Genomic DNA, 20,854 nt, shown 5'->3' on the forward strand with positions numbered 1-20,854 from the left:
ATGACTTTAGTGATCGAATGAACCATTCACATATATTACCAATTCCCTTTGTCTCGCGATATTTTACTTGTCCGAGGTTTGATCTTCGGTATCACTCTATACCTTGTTCAACCTCGTCTCCTGACAAGTACTCTTTACTCGTACCGTGGTATGTGGTCTCTTATGAACTCATTCATATGCTTGCAAGACATTAGACGACATTCCACCGAGAGGGCCCAGAGTATATCTATCCGTCATCGGGATGGACAAATCCCACTGTTGATCCATATGCCTCAACTCATACTTTCCGGATACTTAATCCCACCTTTATAGCCACCCATTTACGCAGTGGTGTTTTGTGTAATCAAAGTACCTTTCCGGTATAAGTGATTTACATGATCTCATGGTCATAAGGACTAGGTAACTATGTATCGAAAGCTTATAGCAAATAACTTAATGACGAGATCTTATGCTACGCTTAATTGGGTGTGTCCATTACATCATTCACACAATGACATAACCTTGTTATTAATAACATCCAATGTTCATGATTATGAAACTAATCATCCATTAATCAACAAGCTAGTTTAAGAGGCATACTAGGGACTTCTTGTTTGTCTACATATCACACATGTACTAATGTTTCGGTTAATACAATTCTAGCATGATATATAAACATTTATCATAAACATAAAGATATAAATAATAACCACTTTATTATTGCCTCTAGGGCATATCTCCTTCAGTCTCCCACTTGCACTAGAGTCAATAATCTAGATTACATTGTAATATACCTAACACCCATGGCATTCTGGTGTTGGTCATGCTTTGCCCTAGGGAGAGCTTTAGTCAACGGATCTGCTACATTCGGATCGGTGTGTACTTTGCAAATCTTTACTTCTCCATCTTCGATGTACTCGCGAATCGAGTGGTAACGCAGCTTGATATGCTTCAGCCTCTTGTGTGACCTTGGCTCTTGTGCATTGGCGATGGCACCCATGTTATCACGATAAATGATTAATGGGTCCAATGCACTAGGAACCACACCGAGCTCTACAATGAACCTCTTCATCCATACCGCTTCGATGAAGCCTCTGAAGCCGCTATGTACTACGATTCTGTTGAAGACTTCGCCACCGTGCCTTTGCTTCGAGCTTGCCCAGCTTCTTTGCAGCACCATTCAATATAAACACGTACCCAGATTGTGACTTAGAGTCATCGGGATCGGTGTTCCAACTTGCATCGGTGTAACCGTTTACAACGAGCTCTTGGTCACCTCCATAACAAAGAAACATATCCTTAGTTCTTTTCAAGTACTTCAGGATATTCTTGACCGCTGTCCAGTGTTCCATTCCTGGATCACTTTGATATCTGCTAGTCAAACTAACAGCATGTGCTATATCCGGTCTAGTACATAGCATGGCATACATGATAGATCCTACTGCCGAGGCATAGGGGATATTACTCATCCTTTCTCTTTCTTCTGCCGTAGCCGGTCCTTGAGTCTTACTCAATACCTTGCACAGTAACATAGGTAAGAACCCTTTCTTACTTTCGTCCATTCTAAACTTCTTTAGAATCTTGTCCAGATATGTACTCTGTGATAGCCCTATTAGGCGTCTTGATCTATCTCTATAAATCTTGATGCCTAATATATATGATGCTTCACCAAGGTCTTTCATTGAAAAACTATTATTCAAATAACCTTTAACACTGTTTAATAGTTCTATATCATTCCCAATTAATAATATGTCATCTACATATAATATCAGGAATGCTACAGAGCTCCCACTCACTTTCTTGTAAATACAGGCCTCTCCATGACACTGTATAAACCCGAAGTCTTTGATCACCTTATCAAAGCGTCGGTTCCAACTTCTTGATGCTTGCTTCATCATAGATTGAACGCTGAAGTTTGCATACTTTGTCAGCATTTTTAGGATCGACAAAACCTTTGGGTTGTACCATATACAACTCTTCCTCAATGTCTCCATTAAGGAACGCCGTTTTGACATCCATCTGCCAAATCTCATAATCGAAAAATGCAGCTATTGCTAACAAAATCCTCACAGATTTTAGCTTCGCTACAGGTGAGAAAGTCTCATCGTAGTCAACTCCTTGAATTTGTCGGAAACCCTTTGCGACAAGTCGAGCTTTATAGACAGTAATATTACCATCAGCATCTGTTTTTCTCTTGAAGATCCATTTATTCTCGACAGCCTTTCGGCTATCAGGTAAGTCTACCAAAGTCCATACTTTGTTATCATACATGGATCCCATTTCGGATTTCATGGCTTCTTGCCATTTGTTGGAATCTGGGCTCATCATCGCTTCTTCATACGTCGCAGGGTCCTCATCATTGTTATCCACAATCATGACATTTAGACAAGGATCATACCAATCAGGAGTGGCACGTTCCCTTGTCGATCTGCGAGGTTCAGTAGTTTCCTCGTTCGAAGTTTCATGATCATTATCATTAGCTTCCTCTGTTGCCGGTGTAGGCGGTACAGGTATAACTTTCGGTACTGCGCTACTCTGATCAACGAGTATAGATTCATCAATCTCATCGAGTTCTACTTTTCTTCCAGTCACTTCTTTAGTGAGAAATTCTTTCTCAAGAAAGGTTCCGTTCTTAGCAACAAAGATTTTGCCTTCGGATCTGTGATAGAAAGTGTACCCTATAGTTTCCTTAGGGTATCCTATGAAGACGCATTTCTCCGCTTTGGGTTCTAGCTTGTCCGGTTGTAACTTCTTTACATAGGCTTCGCAACCCCAAACTTTCAGGAACGACAGCTTAGGTTTCTTGTTAAACCATAATTCATACGGTGTCGTTTCTACGGATTTTGATGGTGCTCTATTTAAAGTGAATGCGGCTGTCTCTAATGCATAACTCCAAAATGATAACGGCAAATCAGTAAGAGACATCATACTACGAACCATATCTAAGAGAGTTCGATTACGACGTTCGGACACCTTTGTTTCGTTGAGGTGTTCCCGGCGGTGTCAATTGTGAAAGTATTCCGCATTTCTTTAAATGCATACCAAACTCATAACTCAGATATTCACCTCCACGATCAGATCGTAGAAATTTAATCTTCTTGTTACGTTGATTTTCTACTTCACTTTGAAATTCCTTAAACTTCTCGAAAGTTTCGGATTTATGTTTCATGAAATAGATATACCCATATCTACTCAGATCATCTGTGAAGGTTAGAACATAACGATAACCACCGCGCGATGCTACGCTCATTGGTCCACACACATCGGTATGTATGATTTCCAATAAGTCAGTAGCTCGCTCCATCATACCGAGAAAATGGAGTCTTTGTCATTTTTCCCATTAGACATGCTTCGCATCTATCAAGTGACTCAAAGTCAAGTGATTCAAGTAATCCATCGGTATGGAGTTTCTTCATGCGTTTCACTCCAATATGACCAAGGCAGCGATTGCCACATATAAGTAGAATTATCATTAAGTTTAATTCGTTTAGTATCAATGTTATGTATATGCGTATCACTACTATCGAGATCTAACAGAAATAAGCCATTCTTTTGTGGTGCTCAACCATAAAAGATATTATTCATAAAAATAGAACAACCATTATTCTCAGACTTGAATGAATAACCGTCTTGCATTAAACAAGATCCAGATATAATGTTCATGCTCAACGCAGGTACATAATAGCAATTATTTAGGCTTAAAACTAATCCCGAAGGTAGATGTAGAGGAAGTGTGCCGATGCGATCACATTGACCTTGGATCCGTTTCCAACGCGCATCGTCACTTCATCTTTCAGCGGTTGTCGTTTATTCTTTAGTTCCTGTTTCGAGTTACAAATATGAGCAACCGAACCGGTATCAAATACCCAGGTACTAGAACGAGAACCGTTGAAATGAACATCTATAACATGTATATCGAGATATACCTTCTTTCTTCTTCTTGACAAGGCCGCTCTTGATTAGCCGAGATACTTGGAGCAATTACGCTTCCAGTGTCCCTTCTCCTTGCAGTAATAGCACTCAGCATCCGGCTTAGGGCCGTTCTTAGGTTTCATAGGAGGCGTGGCAGCTTTCTTGCCACCCTTCTTGAATTTTCCCTTAGACTTGCCCTGTTTCTTGAAACTGGTGGTCTTGTTGACCATCAACACTTGGTGCTCTTTCTTGATCTCAATCTCAGCAGCTTTTAGCATGCCAAAGAGTTCAGGTAACTCCTTGTTCATGTTCTGCATATTGTAGTTCATCACAAAGTTCTTGTAACTTGGTGGCAGTGATTGAAGGACACGATTAATCCCCAGTCTGTTAGGAATCACTATTCCCAAGTCACTGAGTTTCTTCGCATGCCCGGTCATGGCGAGCATGTGCTCACTAACGGAGCTGCCTTCTTCCATCATACAGCTGAAGAAATGTTTCGATGCTTCATAGCATTCCACGGCCGCATGAGTCTCGAATATAGCTTTCAGCTCATTCATCAACTCATGAGGATCATGGTGCTCAAAACGTTTTTGAAGATCGGATTCCAGACTGCACAGGATGGCACACTGAACTTGAGAGTACCGAGTTTTCCGAGTTGCGTAAACAGCTTTTACTTCATCGGTTTCATCTTCTGCAGGAGGGTCACCTAGCGGTGCATCAAGCACAAATTGCAGATTTCCGCCAGAGAGGAAGATCCTCACATGACGGAACCAGTCGGTGAAGTTGCTACCGTTGCTCTTAAGTTTCTCTTTCTCTAGGAACTGATTAAAATTGATTGGGGACGCCATCTCTACAACAAATATTTGCAATAGTTTAGACTAAGTTTATGACAAATTGAGTTCAAATTTTAATTCAACATAATTAAAAACCTAAGTGAACTCCCACTCAAAACAATATCCCTCGCATTGTCTTAGTGATTACACGAACCAAATCCACCGCACCTAAACCCGATCATCACGAGAAAAGGTGTGATTTCAATGGCGAACACTCAAACTGTTCATCATATCTGAAGGAGATATGCCCTAGAGGCAATAATAAAGTGGTTATTATTTATATCTTTATGTTTATGATAAATGTTTATATATCATGCTAGAATTGTATTAACCGAAACATTAGTACATGTGTGATATGTAGACAAACAAGAAGTCCCTAGTATGCCTCTTAAACTAGCTTGTTGATTAATGGATGATTAGTTTCATAATCATGAACATTGGATGTTATTAATAACAAGGTTATGTCATTGTGTGAATGATATAATGGACGCACCCAATTAAGCGTAGCATAAGATCTCGTCATTAAGTTATTTGCTATAAGCTTTCGATACATAGTTACCTAGTCCTTATGACCATGAGATCATGTAAATCACTTATACCGGAAAGGTACTTTGATTACACCAAACACCACTGCGTAAATGGGTGGCTATAAAGGTGGGATTAAGTATCCGGAAAGTATGAGTTGAGGCATATGGATCAACAGTGGGATTTGTCCATCCCGATGACGGATAGATATACTCTGGGCCCTCTCGGTGGAATGTCGTCTAATGTCTTGCAAGCATATGAATGAGTTCATAAGAGACCACATACCACGGTACGAGTAAAGAGTACTTGTCAGGAGACGAGGTTGAACAAGGTATAGAGTGATACCGAAGATCAAACCTCGGACAAGTAAAATATCGCGAGACAAAGGGAATTGGTAATATATGTGTATGGTTCATTCGATCACTAAAGTCATCGTTGAATATGTGGGAGCCATTATGGATCTCCGGATCCCGCTATTGGTTATTGGTCGGAGTGAGTACTCAACCATGTCCGCATAGTTCTCGAACCGTAGGGTGACACACTTAAAGTTGGATGTTGAAATGGTAGCACTTGAATTATGGAATGGAGTTCGAATATTTGTTCGGAGTCCCGGATGAGATCCCGGACATCACGAGGAGTTCCGGAATGGTCCGGAGAATAAGATTCATATATAGGATGTCATTTTATGTGAAATAAAATGTCGCGGAAGGTTCTATGGAAGGTTCTAGAAGGTTCTAGAAAAGTCCGGAAGAAACCACCAAGGAAGGTGGAGTCCACAAGGGACTCCACCTCCATGGCCGGCCAGCCCTAGTGGGGGTGGAGTCCCAAGTGGACTCCACCATAGGGGGCCGGCCACCCCCACATGGGAGGTGGGAATCCCACCTTTGGGTGGGAGTCCTAGTTGGGCTAGGTTTGCCCCCTCCTATGGAAGGTTTTGGTTTCGGGTCTTATTCGAAGACTTGGACACCAACACTTGGGATCCACCTATATAATGAGGGGCCAAGGGAGGGGGCCGGCCACCCCAAGACCATAGCTTGGCCGCCCCCTTGAGTGGCCGGCCACCCCCTCCCAAACCCTAGCTTTGCTCCTCCACTTCATATTTCCCGCGTAGCTTAGCGAAGCTCCGCCGGACTTCTACACCGCCACCGACACCACGCCGTCGTGCTGTCGGATTCAAGAGGAGCTACTACTTCCGCTGCCCGCTGGAACGGGGAGGTGGACGTCGTCTTCATCAACAACCGAACGTGTGACCGAGTACGGAGGTGCTGCCCGTTCGTGGCGCCGGAACCGATCGTGATCAAGATCTTCTACGCGCTTTTGCAAGCGGCAAGTGATCGTCTACCGCAGCAACAAGAGCCTCATCTTGTAGGCTTTGGAATCTCTTCAAGGGTGAGACTCGATACCCCCTCGTTGCTACCGTCTTCTAGATTGCATCTTGGCTTGGATTGCGTGTTCGCGGTAGGAAAATTTTTGTTTTCTATGCAACGTTATCCTACAAAGTGGTATCGAGCCGTGTCTATGCATAGATGGTTGCACGAGTAGAACACAATGGTTTGTGGGCGTTGATGCTCTTGTTATCTTTAGTTTGAGTACTTTGCATCTTTATGGCATAGTGGGATGAAGCGGCTCGGACTAACTTTACATGACCACGTTCATGAGACTTGTTCCTCGTTCGACATGCAACTTGTATTGCATAAGAGGCTTTGCGGGTGTCTGTCTCTCCTACTATAGTAAAGATTCAATTTACTCTTCTATTGAAAACATTAGTATCAACGTTGTGGTTCATGTTCGTAGGTAGATTAGATCTCTCTCGAAAACCCTAAACCACGTAAAATATGCAAACCAAATTAGAGACGTCTAACTTGTTTTTGCAGGGTTTGGTGATGTGATATGGCCATAATGTGATGATGAATATGTATGAGATGATCATTATTGTATTGTGGCAACCGGCAGGAGCCTTATGGTTGTCTTTAAATTTCATGTTGAGTAGTATTTCAAAGTAGTTGTAATAGTTGCTACATGGAGGACAATCATGAAGACGGCGCCATTGACCTTGGCCTTACGCCGACGATGATGGAGATCATGCCCGAAGATGATGGAGATCATATCCGTGCTTTGGAGATGAAGATCAAAGGCGCAAGAACAAAAGGGACATATCATATCACATATGAACTGCATGTGATGTTAATCCTTTTTATGCATCTTATTTTGCTTAGATCGCGACGGTAGCATTATAAGATGATCCCTCACTAAAATCTCAAGATAATAAAGTGTTCATCCTTAGTAGCACCGTTGCCAAGTCTTGTCGTTTGAAGCACCTCGTGATGATCGGGTGTGATAGATTCAATAAGTACATATAACGGGTGCAAGACAGTTTTGCACATGCGGATACTAAGGTGGCCTTGACGAGCCTAGCATGTACGAGACATGGTCTCGGAACACGTGATACCGAAAGGTAGAGCATGAATCATATGGTTGATATGATGAACACTTTGAGTGTTCGCCATTGAAATCACACCTTTTCTCGTGATGATCGGGTTTAGGTGCGGTGGATTTGGTTCGTGTGATCACTAAGACAATGCGAGGGATATTGTTTTGAGTGGGAGTTCACTTAGGTTTTTAATTATGTTGAATTAAAATTTGAACTCAATTTGTCATAAACTTAGTCTAAACTATTGCAAATATATGTTGTAGAGATGGCGTCCCCAATCAATTTTAATCGGTTCCTAGAGAAAGAGAAACTTAAGAGCAACGGTAGCAACTTCACCGACTGGTTCCGTCATGTGAGGATCTTCCTCTCTGGCGGAAATCTGCAATTTGTGCTTGATGCACCGCTAGGTGACCCTCCTGCAGAAGATGAATCCGATGAAGTAAAAGCTGTTTACGCGACTCGGAAAACTCGGTCCTCTCAAGTTCAGGGTGGCATCCTGTGCGATGCGGAATCCGATCTTCAAAAACGTTTTGAGCACCATGATCCTCATGAGTTGATGAATGAGCTGAAAGCTATATTCGAGACTCATGCGGCGATGGAATGCTATGAAGCATCGAAACATTTCTTCAGCTGTATGATGGAAGAAGGCAGCTCCGTTAGTGAGCACATGCTCGCCATGACCGGGCATGCGAAGAAACTCAGTGACTTGGGAATAGTGATTCCTAACAGACTGAGGATTAATCGTGTCCTTCAATCACTGCCACCAAGTTACAAGAACTTTGTGATGAACTACAATATGCGTAACATGAACAAGGAGTTACCTGAACTTTTTGGCATGCTAAAAGCTGCTGAGATTGAGATCAAGAAAGAGCACCAAGTGTTGATGGTCAACAAGACCACCGATTTCAAGAAACAGGGCAAGTCTAAGGGAAAATTCAAGAAGGGTGGCAAGAAAGCTGCCACGCCTCCTATGAAACCTAAGAACGGCCCTAAGCACGATGCTGAGTGCTATTATCGCAAGGAGAAGGGACACTGGAAGCGTAAGTGCTCCAAGTATCTGGCTGATCTGAAGAGCGGCCTTGTTAAACAGAAGAAAGAAGGTATATTTGATATACATGTTATAGATGTTCATTTCAATGGTTCTCGTTCTAGTACCTGGGTATTTGATACTGGTTCGGTTGCTCATATTTGTAACTCGAAACAGGAACTAAAGAATAAACGACAACTGCTGAAAGATGAAGTGACGATGCGCGTTGGAAACGGATCCAAGGTCAATATGATCGCAGTCGGCACACTTCCTCTACATCTACCTTCGGGATTAGTTTTAAGCCTAAATAATTGCTATTATGTACTGCGTTGAGCATGAACATTATATCTGGATCTTGTTTAATGCAAGATGGTTATTCATTCAAGTCTGAGAATAATGGTTGTTCTATTTTTATGAATAATATCTTTTATGGTCAAGCACCACAAAAGAATGGCTTATTTCTATTAGATCTCGATAGTAGTGATACGCATATACATAACATTGATGCTAAGCGAATTAAACTTAATGATAATTCTACTTATATGTGGCCTTGTCGTCTTGGTCATATTGGAGTGAAACGCATGAAGAAACTCCATACTTGATGGATTACTTGAATCACTTGACTTTGAGTCACTTGATAGATGCGAAGCATGTCTAATGGGTAAAATGACAAAGACTCCATTTTCTGGTATGATGGAGCGAGCTGCGACTTATTGGAAATCATACATACGGATGTATGTGGACCAATGAGCGTAGCATCGCGCGGTGGTTATCGTTATGTTCTAACCTTCACAGATGATCTGAGTAGATATGGGTATATCTATTTCATGAAACATAAATCCGAAACTTTCGAGAAGTTTAAGGAATTTCAAAGTGAAGTAGAAAATCAACGTAACAAGAAGATCAAATTTCTACGATCTGATCGTGGAGGTGAATATCTGAGTTATGAGTTTGGCATGCATTTAAAGAAATGCGGAATACTTTCACAATTGACACCGCCGGGAACACCTCAACGAAACGGTGTGTCCGAACGTCGTAATCGAACTCTCTTAGATATGGTTCGTAGTATGATGTCTCTTACTGATTTGCCGTTATCATTTTGGAGTTATGCATTAGAGACAGCCGCATTCACTTTAAATAGAGCACCATCAAAATCCGTAGAAACGACACCGTATGAATTATGGTTTAATAAGAAACCTAAGTCATCGTTCTGAAAGTTTGGGGTTGCGAAGCCTATGTAAAGAAGTTACAACCGGACAAGCTAGAACCCAAAGCGGAGAAATGCGTCTTCATAGGATACCCTAAGGAAACTATAGGGTACACTTTCTATCACAAATCCGAAGGCAAAATCTTTGTTGCTAAGAACGGAACCTTTCTTGAGAAAGAATTTCTCACTAAAGAAGTGACTGGAAGAAAAGTAGAACTCGATGAGATTGATGAATCTATACTCGTTGATCGAGTAGCGCGATGCCGGAAGTTGTACCTGTACCGCCTACACCGGCAACGAGAGGAAGCTAATGATAATGATCATGAAACTTCGAACGAGGAAACTACTGAACCTCGCAGATCGACAAGGGAACGTGCCACTCCTGATTGGTATGATCCTTGTCTAAATGTCATGATTGTAGATAACAATGATGAGGACCTGCGACGTATGAAGAAGCGATGATGAGCCCAGATTCCAACAAATGGCAAGAAGCCATGAAATCCGAAATGGGATCCATGTATGATAACAAAGTATGGACTTTGGTAGACTTACACGATAGCCGAAAGGCTGTCGAGAATAAATGGATCTTCAAGAGAAAAACAGATGCTGAGGGTAAGAGTCTTGTCTATAAAGCTCGACTGGTCGCATCGGGTTTCCGACAAATGCAAGGAGTTGACTCCGATGAGACTTTCTCACTGTAGCGAAGCTAAAATCTGTGAGGATTTTGTTAGCAATAGCTGCATTTTTCGATTATGAGATTTGGCGAGATGGATGTCAAAACGGCGTTCCTTAATGGAGATATTGAGGAAGAGTTGTATATGGTACAACCCAAAGGTTTTGTCGATCCTAAAAATGCTGACAAAGTATGCAAACTTCAGCGTTCAATCTATGGACTGAAGCAAGCATCAAGAAGTTGGAACCGACGCTTTGATAAGGTGATCAAAGACTTCGGGTTTATACCGTGTCATGGAGAGGCCTGTATTTACAAGAAAGTGAGTGGGAGCTCTGTAGCATTCCTGATATTATATGTAGATGACATATTATTGATCGGGAATGATATAGAACTATTAAGCAATGTTAAGGGTTATTTGAATAATAGTTTTTCAATGAAAGACCTTGGTGAAGCATCGTATATATTAGGCATCAAGATTTATAGAGATAGATCAAGACGCCTAATAGGGCTATCACAGAGTACATATCTGGACAAGATTCTAAAGAAGTTTAGAATGGACGAAAGTAAGAAAGGGTTCTTACCTATGTTACCGAGGCAAGGTATTGAGTAAAACTCAAGGACCGGCTACGGCGAAGAAAGAGAAAGGATGTGTAACATCCCCTATGCCTCGGCGATAGGATCTATCATGTATGCCATGCTATGTACTAGACCGGATATAGCACATGCTGTTAGTTTGACTAGCAGATATCAAAGTGATCCAGGAATGGAACACTGGACAGCGGTCAAGAATATCCTGAAGTACTTGAAAAGAACTAAGGATATGTTTCTTTGTTATGGAGGTGACCAAGAGCTCGTTGTAAACGGTTACACCGATGCAAGTTGGAACACTGATCCTGATGACTCTAAGTCACAATCTGGGTACGTGTTTATATTGAATGGTGCTGCGATGGCTGGGCAAGCTCGAAGCGGTGCACGGTGGCGAAGTCTTCAACGAGAATCGAGTACATAAGCGGCTTCGAGGCTTCATCGAAGCGGTATGGATGAAGAGGTTCATTGTAGAGCTCGGTGTGGTTCCTAGTGCATTGGACCCATTAATCATTTCTTGTGATAACATGGGTGCCATCGCCAATGCACAAGAGCCAAGGTCACACAAGAGGCTGAAGCATATCAAGCTGTGTTACCACTCGATTCGCGAGTACATCGAAGATGGAGAAGTAAAGATTTGCAAAGTACACACTGATCTGAATGTAGCAGATCCGTTGACTAAAGCTCTCCCTAGGGCAAAGCATGACCAACACCAGAATGCCATGGGTGTTAGGTATATTACAATGTAATCTAGATTATTGACTCTAGTGCAAGTGGGAGACTGAAGGAGATATGCCCTAGAGGCAATAATAAAGTGGTTATTATTTATATCTTTATGTTTATGATAAATGTTTATATATCATGCTAGAATTGTATTAACCGAAACATTAGTACATGTGTGATATGTAGACAAACAAGAAGTCCCTAGTATGCCTCTTAAACTAGCTTGTTGATTAATGGATGATTAGTTTCATAATCATGAACATTGGATGTTATTAATAACAAGGTTATGTCATTGTGTGAATGATATAATGGACGCACCCAATTAAGCGTAGCATAAGATCTCGTCATTAAGTTATTTGCTATAAGCTTTCGATACATAGTTACCTAGTCCTTATGACCATGAGATCATGTAAATCACTTATACCGGAAAGGTACTTTGATTACACCAAACACCACTTTAGCGTAAATGGGTGGCTATAAAGGTGGGATTAAGTATCCGGAAAGTATGAGTTGAGGCATATGGATCAACAGTGGGATTTGTCCATCCCGATGACGGATAGATATACTCTGGGCCCTCTCGGTGGAATGTCGTCTAATATCTTGCAAGCATATGAATGAGTTCATAAGAGACCACATACCACGGTACGAGTAAAGAGTACTTGTCAGGAGACGAGGTTGAACAAGGTATAGAGTGATACCGAAGATCAAACCTCGGACAAGTAAAATATCGCGAGACAAAGGGAATTGGTAATATATGTGTATGGTTCATTCGATCACTAAAGTCATCGTTGAATATGTGGGAGCCATTATGGATCTCCGGATCCCGCTATTGGTTATTGGTCGGAGTGAGTACTCAACCATGTCCGCATAGTTCTCGAACCGTAGGGTGACACACTTAAAGTTGGATGTTGAAATGGTAGCACTTGAATTATGGAATGGAGTTCGAATATTTGTTCGGAGTCCCGGATGAGATCCCGGACATCACGAGGAGTTCCGGAATGGTCCGGAGAATAAGATTCATATATAGGATGTCATTTTATGTGAAATAAAATGTCGCGGAAGGTTCTATGGAAGGTTCTAGAAGGTTCTAGAAAAGTCCGGAAGAAACCACCAAGGAAGGTGGAGTCCACAAGGGACTCCACCTCCATGGCCGGCCAGCCCTAGTGGGGGTGGAGTCCCAAGTGGACTCCACCATAGGGGGCCGGCCACCCCCCACATGGGAGGTGGGAATCCCACCTTTGGGTGGGAGTCCTAGTTGGGCTAGGTTTGCCCCCTCCTATGGAAGGTTTTGGTTTCGGGTCTTATTCGAAGACTTGGACACCAACACTTGGGATCCACCTATATAATGAGGGGCCAAGGGAGGGGGCCGGCCACCCCAAGACCATAGCTTGGCCGCCCCCCTTGAGTGGCCGGCCACCCCCTCCCAAACCCTAGCTTTGCTCCTCCACTTCATATTTCCCGCGTAGCTTAGCGAAGCTCCGCCGGACTTCTACACCGCCACCGACACCACGCCGTCGTGCTGTCGGATTCAAGAGGAGCTACTACTTCCGCTGCCCGCTGGAACGGGGAGGTGGACGTCGTCTTCATCAACAACCGAACGTGTGACCGAGTACGGAGGTGCTGCCCGTTCGTGGCGCCGGAACCGATCGTGATCAAGATCTTCTACGCGCTTTTGCAAGCGGCAAGTGATCGTCTACCGCAGCAACAAGAGCCTCATCTTGTAGGCTTTGGAATCTCTTCAAGGGTGAGACTCGATACCCCCTCGTTGCTACCGTCTTCTAGATTGCATCTTGGCTTGGATTGCGTGTTCGCGGTAGGAAAATTTTTGTTTTCTATGCAACGTTATCCTACAATATCAACCATATGATTCATGCTCTACCTTTCGGTATCACGTGTTCCGAGACCATGTCTGTACATGCTAGGCTCGTCAAGGCCACCTTAGTATCCGCATGTGCAAAACTGTCTTGCACCCGTTGTATGTACTTATTGAATCTATCACACCCGATCGTCACGAGATGCTTCGAAACGACAAGACTTGGTAACGGTGCTACTAAGGATGAACACTTTATTATCTTGAGATTTTAGTGAGGGATCATCTTATAATGCTACCGTCGCGATCTAAGCAAAATAAGATGCATAAAAGGATTAACATCACATGCAGTTCATATGTGATATGATATGGCCCTTTTGTCTTTGCGCCTTTGATCTTCATCTCCAAAGCACGGACATGATCTCCATCATCTTCGGGTATGATCTCCATCATCGTCGGCGTAGCGTCAAGGTCAATGGCGCCGTCTTCATGATTGTTCTCCATGTAGCAACTATTACAACTACTTTGAAATACTACTCAACATGAAATTTAAAGACAACCATAAGGCTCCTGCCGGTTGCCACAATACAATAATGATCATCTCATACATATTCATCATCATATTATGGCCATATCACATCACCAAACCCTGCAAAAACAAGTTAGACGTCTCTAATTTGGTTTGCATATTTTACGTGGTTTAGGGTTTTCGAGAGAGATCTAATCTACCTACGAACATGAACCACAACGTTGATACTAATGTTTTCAATAGAAGAGTAAATTGAATCTTCACTATAGTAGGAGAGATAGACACCCGCAAAGCCTCTTATGCAATACAAGTTGCATGTCGAACGAGGAACAAGTCTCATGAACGCGGTCATGTAAAGTTAGTCCGAGCCGCTTCATCCCACTATGCCACAAAGATGCAAAGTACTCAAACTAAAGATAACAAGAGCATCAATGCCCACAAACCATTGTGTTCTACTCGTGCAACCATCTATGCATAGACACGGCTCTGATACCACTGTAGGATAACGTTGCATAGAAAACAAAAATTTTCCTACCGCGAACACGCAATCCAAGCCAAGATGCAATCTAGAAGACGGTAGCAACGAGGGGGTATCGAGTCTCACCCTTGAAGAGATTCCAAAGCCTACAAGAGGAGGCTCTTGTTGCTGCGGTAGACGATCACTTGCCGCTTGCAAAAGCGCGTAGAAGATCTTGATCACGATCGGTTCCGGCGCCACGAACGGGCAGCACCTCCGTACTCGGTCACACGTTCGGTTGTTGATGAAGACGACGTCCACCTCCCCGTTCCAGCGGGCAGCGGAAGTAGTAGCTCCTCTTGAATCCGACAGCACGACGGCGTGGTGTCGGTGGTGGTGGAGAAGTCCGGCGGAGCTTCGCTAAAGCTACGCGGGAGTTATGGAGGAGAGGGGGGCGGCTAGGGTTTGGGAGGGGGTGGCCGGCCACTCAAGGGGGGCGGCCAGCTTGTGGTCTTGGGGTGGCCGGCCCCCTCCCTTGGCCCCTCATTATATAGGTGGATCCCCAAGTGTTGGTGTCCAAGTCTTCGAATAAGACCCGAACCAAAACCTTCCATAAGAGGGGAAACCTAGCCCAACTAGGACTCCCACCAAAAGGTGGGATTTCCACCTCCCATGTGGGGGTGGCCGGCCCCCTATGGAGGAGTCCACTTGGGACTCCTCCCCATCTAGGGCTGGCCGGCCATGGAGGTGGAGTCCCATGTGGACTCCACCTTCCTTGGTGGTTTCTTCCGGACTTTTCTAGAACCTTCTAGAACCTTCCATAGAACCTTCCGCGACATTTTATTTCACATAAAATGACATCCTATATATGAATCTTATTCTCCGGACCATTCCGGAACTCCTCGTGATGTCCGGGATCTCATCCGGGACTCCGAACAAATATTCGAACTCCATTCCATATTCAAGTACTACCATTTCAACATCCAACTTTAAGTGTGTCACCCTACGGTTCGAGAACTATGCGGACATGGTTGAGTACTCACTCCGACCAATAACCAATAGCGGGATCTGGAGATCCATAATGGCTCCCACATATTCAACGGTGACTTTAGTGATCGAATGAACCATTCACATATATTACCAATTCCCTTTGTCTCGCGATATTTTACTTGTCCGAGGTTTGATCTTCGGTATCACTCTATACCTTGTTCAACCTCGTCTCCTGACAAGTACTCTTTACTCGTACCGTGGTATGTGGTCTCTTATGAACTCATTCATATGCTTGCAAGACATTAGACGACATTCCACCGAGAGGGCCCAGAGTATATCTATCCGTCATCGGGATGGACAAATCCCACTGTTGATCCATATGCCTCAACTCATACTTTCCGGATACTTAATCCCACCTTTATAGCCACCCATTTACGCAGTGGTGTTTTGTGTAATCAAAGTACCTTTCCGGTATAAGTGATTTACATGATCTCATGGTCATAAGGACTAGGTAACTATGTATCGAAAGCTTATAGCAAATAACTTAATGACGAGATCTTATGCTACGCTTAATTGGGTGTGTCCATTACATCATTCACACAATGACATAACCTTGTTATTAATAACATCCAATGTTCATGATTATGAAACTAATCATCCATTAATCAACAAGCTAGTTTAAGAGGCATACTAGGGACTTCTTGTTTGTCTACATATCACACATGTACTAATGTTTCGGTTAATACAATTCTAGCATGATATATAAACATTTATCATAAACATAAAGATATAAATAATAACCACTTTATTATTGCCTCTAGGGCATATCTCCTTCAGAAATGACTTGTGGTGAATTGAATTGAAATCACCACTTGAGTGGTGGGAATGACACTAATGTTCCCACTTGAGTTAGTTAGCATTTGAATAAGCTTTTCTCAAATACTTGTGAACTAAAACTAGCTTTATGCAAATAAACTAGAGCTTAGCAAACCTTACTAGAATGTCTAGCACTTACATTAGTATTAGTTTGCGAGTACTTAAAGTACTCACGGCATTGTCCCTGGCTATTCAAATGGCCAGAGTATGAAGATGAACAAGGAGATGACCAGCAGGACGCCTACGACAACTAGGAGTCTTCCGACGTCAAGCGTTGGCCTGTGGACTAGAGAGTCCTTGTATCTTACGCTTTCGCTATGAACTTGTGTTTGTTCGTTGATCAATAGATCAACTATTTGTGTAATATGGAGGATGTGATTCCAAGTTGTAAGACATTATGGTTTGTAATGAATGATGACTGTGATACTTAACTATTATGCCTCGCAACAACAATATTCCTGGGATTGCGATGTATGACATAATAGGCATTCGGACTTAAAAATCCGGGTGTTGACATAAGTTCTATCTAGGAGATGTTGGATATTCATGCCGACATGGAATCCTACACTATTTAGGAAAACAAGGTACCATATCTCAACAAGTTCAGTTCTAGGAAACATACCAGTGAATGCCAAAGAATTGTTCAATCTCAAACACTCTTGCCTTAGAATCACAATCGAGAGGGCATTTGCTACTTTGAATAATAGATTTAAGGTACTTGACCAGAAAACCTTCCACACTTACGAGGCCCAAGTCAAGCTAGTTCTTGCTTGTTGCATTCTTTATGACTACTTTCCAGAAAGATGAAGTTTGTAAACTGAGCATATGACTAGCTGCGAACGCGGTGCAAGAAATGACAAGACAAATCCTGAAGCGATGTCATTGATACTAGTCATAGTGGGGAGTAACATATAGTAGTGTCATGCATATGACACTACTCTATGTTACTACCTTCATAATGCATACTAGTAACTTAGATGTAGTATCATGCATGAGTATATTAATTAGCTTGTAGACTCATTTTATCTTGAAAAGTGTGATGTTATGGTAACATAGCTAGTTACCACAACCATCTCTTTCTTCATTTAATATCATGCCATGTCATCAATTTGCATATTTGGCAATGCATGTAGCTCTATGTTACTACCTTAGTTACTCCCAATATGAGTACTCTGAGCAAGTTTCTGGAAAGTACTACCAAACGGTAGACGCACAGTTGTGCTTAGACTACTCATAGTGGGAGTAAGAGCATCTCCACCGGCGGCCCCGATAGAGGCCCCGATAGCAATTTGGGGGCCGGGGGGGAAATGGGCTCGCACCAGCGCGCCCCAAATGACGCTGGCCAATTTTGTAGCCAAATAGAATCACCGGCAACCCCGTGCCGACCCCTTCGCCAAGGGCGCGTCGGCTTCTCGCGGAACGACGGTTTTCGCGGATGGGGGCGCCTTGTCAGCGAGGGGACGCGGCGGTTCGCATCGGAAACGATGCGGGGAGGTTGGTCATCGGCGTTAATGGCCTCCCGCACTGAAACCAAAACGGTGAGGGTGGCGACTGGCCACGCGGCGTCCACCTACCTTACCCACGCGCCTTCAATGCGTGTCTGCCGCCTTCCTTAAAACCACACCAGCCGACCTCGTCCTCAACCTCCGCGCGAACCACCACCCGCACGCGAACGTGATGGCGCACAACGACCAGGCCGGCGGCAGCGGCGGCGGCATCCTCCGCTCGACGCAGCTGTTGTACGACGAGGCCGACGTGATGTACTGGCACTGCATCCCGGTGCCAGTGCAGTACAAGCTGACGCACGGCTGTCACGTCTCCAATGGCGGCTTCGCCGTGCCGCCACCGCCGCGAGGACCACAAACCCGGGCCTTCGCCAGGCAACGGCGGTCCGAGATGACGCCGGAGGAGAGGAGCCTCCCGGAGAATGTCCCCGACAGCCCGTCCTGGGAACAACGCTTCGGCAGTGAGCGCGCCATCGAGCTCGCGCGGACGGACAATCCCTCGGGCGGCCGCTTCAACACCGTCGGCCGCCGTGCCTGGCGGTACGGCCGCGATGTCGACGCCACGCTCCGTGAGTACGGCTACCGTCCACGCTTCCGCGAGCAACGGGAGTCGGTCTACTTCCCGCAGGCAGCGACCATGGCGCCGCCACCTACCACGCAGGGAGCGCCGGCACGGACCGCGGCGTCCGGAACCTCCCGCACCGGATTGTCCACCATCGGGCGCTCGGCCGCGCCCGCGGATCCTTTCGGAGGCGTCGTCATCCGCGACGACGCGACGCGCCTCCTCTGCTCCGGTTCATCGGACGACGGGGTCGGGCCGCCGCTCCCGCGTCAAGGAGGAGGACGCCTCGCCACCACTTCCGCCGGCGAAGAAGAAATGGTGGGAGAAGGAGGCCGAGGCGCAGGCGGCCGAGGCGCAGGCGGCCCTCCGTGGTGACGGCGACGAGGTGGAGTTCCCCGCCCAGAGCTTCATCATCGGCCGCTCCGTCGACGAGGACTACCGTCACATCGCGATCGACCCGCGGCAAGCGGCGGTGTGGTTCGCCGGGGACCACGGTGCCAACTTCGTCGACCTCGTCGGACCATCCGAGCTGCCGGCGCCAAAGGAGGAGAAGGCCGACGAGGAGGAGGCCGACGACGCCGACAGCTGGTCCTTCGGGTCATCCAGCGGTGACGAACTGGACTTCAGCGCCTTCGACTCCCCGCGCCGCTAGATGTTTATTTTTAGTATTTTAGTTTGAATTCGTGTTAAATTTGTACAAATTTCGTTCGAACTACGTATGAATATTGTGTTGCAAATTTGTACTTAAATTTCAAAATCTATCGGGGCCGCCTGGTTAGGGGCGCCGATGTGGGAGCAGCTCCCCCAAATGAAGGATGTTGTGCCGGCGTCCCCCAAACGGAGGTGTCGGCGCCCCTGCCGGCGCCTATTTGGGGGTTGTCGGTGGAGATGCTCTAACATAGCTAGTAACATCACATATCTCAAGAAGTTTTGGTGAAATGGCATGTCAATGAATGAAGAAAGAGAGTGAGGTGGTAACTAGCTATGTTACCATAACATCACACACCCCAAAACAAGATGAGTCTACAACATAATAAATGACACAATGCATACCACCACATATAAGTTACTACCCAATATAAGTTACTCCTCGCTATGAAGGGTGAAATAACATACTATTAGATGTGGAGGCTTGCTCTAGTACAACCCCCTCCCCAAACTCAACAAAACCCAACCGGTATTATTTAGGCCCATATCCAAGCCCAAATCCAAAACTCAGTATTCCCACGTATAGGCATACAGTCGCCGCAAGACTGTCCGGCGGGCACCGCAAGACTGTCCGGCGCCGCAAGACTGTCCGGCGTGAACCCCACAAGACAGTCCGGCGCCACAAGACAGTCCAACGCAAGCACCGCAAGACAGTCCGGTTAATCTCGTTCCCAACGCGATGGACAGTCCGGCCGAATTTCACCGGACTGTATGCGGCAGACTATCCGACCGTTCGTCGCGCCGTCATGCCGCCGTCTAGCCTGCACGCCGTCCCAACCATACCGATACGGACCTACGAGATATTGCCGAGACTCGTGTCGTCCAACTTCGCCTCACGGTGCCTCGTGGCTGCCCATCACCACCTTGTTGCTCCTCCCGCGCGACGGCCACGACCGCCACCGCGCTGACGAATTTCCACCAATAATCCACGTACATACATAATTATATACATACGTATGCGGTATACAATTTAGTTTGATCATACGTGTTTTGTACAGGGCTACGTATACCCGTTTAATATTAAACGAAGGGGTATCAAGCAATCTCAGCCGTCATTATATTTAAGTTTGCTTTGAGTTTAGGGGAGGGGTTGTACCGGAGCAAACGCCTTAGATGTGGGAATGTGTGTATATCAGACTATCTATCAAAATATTGTACTCCCACATGTAATACTTTGTTAACATAAACTTGGTGACAATGTCAACGTGTGAGAGTACATCACTACAGCTCAGTGGTGAAGCGTGCAAGTTGAATTGCAAGACTTTTAAACCTGTGGTTGTTTATTTATCTCACCGTACATGTGTGCGACTGACAGGCTGGGAGAAGAGAACCCTCACATGCCAAAGTAATGCCCTGCTCTCTCTCTCTATGATTTTTCTTTGTTTTATGGTCATAGTATATAGTTTTTATTTGCTTACGATATAATGGCGTCACCGGTATTAGGTTATTGAACTTGAGCTTAGCCTGTCTCGATCTACTGTGCATTCTTCCATATTTAACCTCATTTAATCAGTTTTCTTCA

The sequence above is a fragment of the Lolium perenne genome, chromosome 6 (assembly GCF_019359855.2).
Source record: "Lolium perenne isolate Kyuss_39 chromosome 6, Kyuss_2.0, whole genome shotgun sequence".
NCBI classification, from domain to species: Eukaryota; Viridiplantae; Streptophyta; class Magnoliopsida; order Poales; family Poaceae; genus Lolium; species Lolium perenne.